General features: G+C 36.5%; 1 pseudogene; it reads left to right on the plus strand.

Annotated features, from left to right (window-relative positions):
• Window positions 1-407: 407 nt before the first annotated feature.
• Window positions 408-713, plus strand: LOC134612816 (UPF0728 protein C10orf53 homolog; annotated as a pseudogene).
• The last annotated feature ends 1,063 nt before the right edge of the window (window positions 714-1,776 follow it).

The following is a 1,776-nucleotide window of genomic DNA, read 5'->3' on the forward strand; positions in this document are numbered from 1 at the left end:
CACAGATCCATTGATAGGAAAGGGTTTACAATAACTTAAGGTAAATCTGATGAGAAAATGTTAATCATTTTTCCATCTAATTTGGCTCTCACATAAACAAGTGGTTAGAAGATGCTGGCCCGTCCCTAAAAGGGCTTATTCTCATAGAGGAATTTCACAAACTACCATTTATAGCTTAGAAAAAGGGTAAATACATTAAAGTCTAAATCTAAATTTATGTAGAATTACATTTTGTCTATATTATGGCTATATAATCATATAATCTGTATAAGAAACTATACATTTCACCATCCTAGGATGGGAAAACTGAGATACAGGATGCATATGACTATAGTTTGTCTTTTATATACGTAAATACCAGTGTATATGTTGGCAAAACAATACAAAACATCAAAAAATATGCCAAGCAGCGTGTAAACAGCGTGCAGTCAGCATGCAGGAGGAGGCCCTGGTCACAGTGAGGTTCGGTCCGTACGCCAGCAGCTCGGGCGTGGTGGATCACCGGATACTCCGGCTGCAGATGGACACCAAGTTGTCTTGGAAGAAGGACTGAATCGTGACATTGTAGAGCTTGTAGTAAATAGAGAAACCATTTTTCAGTGTAACATAAAAGATTTAGATTTTGGAGGTTATGGACAGCTAGACCCTCTTTGTGAAGAAGCCAGAAAAGCTGTACTCAGAAGTTACTAATCGGCATAAACATATTCCGTTATGTCCAACACTAATCATTTTTAGAAATTCAGCATTACAGTGGCTGTTGTCTCTTCAGCTATATTTCTACAGATATGGATTTACAAACTGTTGTAAAATATATGGTAATAAATGCATAAAGAGTATTTATGCATTTATTTTCGAAACATCAGTCAACCATTGGATAATAGATCCTTCTGTCCCTATACACTTTGCTAAAGCTTGACATAAGATATTTTGGTTAAAATTCCAAATCACCGACCATGTTTCCAAGCTAATACGAGTAGGCACCAGACTTAAAGTATCGAAACAAGAGCAGCTAACTTGGATCAAGTTATTGAATAGGTTAGAGCCTAACGGTATGAAGAGATAGTATAACCAGTCTCTTTTCTTATGAATAACTATTGGTTTGAGTTATTTTTAAATAGTTTTCTTGCTTTTCTCCTGTACAGGTCTTTAAACAATCACATCCATGGAAGACTAGTTTTCCTTATACTTGCGGAAGTCTTCCTACACTTGGCAATAAAATTCCTAGTTCCTTTACACTCTCACCACGTTTAGCACTGATACAGTATCAGAGGAACTGTCCCACACAAATCAGGATGTCTTTACCAATTTTATTTTTAGAAATATAAGTAATTATGAATAAAAATGTAATAAATGCAGAATTACTGTGTAGGTAACAAAGTCTGCGTTTTATCATAAATAATTCATGAATGGATTTCTGGTTTGGAGTAATTTAAAAATAAGACATTTGTTATATTGGTGTTATGATTTTACCTAGGACTGCCTAAAATCCTCAGGAATTTGTGTGCCCTGTGCTGTATCCGGGGTTGTTAAATGTCTCGTGCAGAGAGAACTTGCTGGCATTTTGGTTCTCGTCTATCCTTATGGGTGCGATCAGTCTGATGTGCCCTGGAATAGTTTATTTCTGTAATGGAAAAAGTGAACAAAAATTAATTTGGGACCCGAGTGGGGATTGACCAAAAAGCAAGCTACTGAGTTTCCCTAAGCTTTTGTCTGTGGCTAGTGTAAGACCAGAGGGTTGGAACCAGAAAAAGACTTTGTCAAGTGTGACCCGATTTA

The sequence above is a fragment of the Pelobates fuscus genome, chromosome 5 (genome assembly GCF_036172605.1).
Source record: "Pelobates fuscus isolate aPelFus1 chromosome 5, aPelFus1.pri, whole genome shotgun sequence".
NCBI classification, from domain to species: Eukaryota; Metazoa; Chordata; class Amphibia; order Anura; family Pelobatidae; genus Pelobates; species Pelobates fuscus.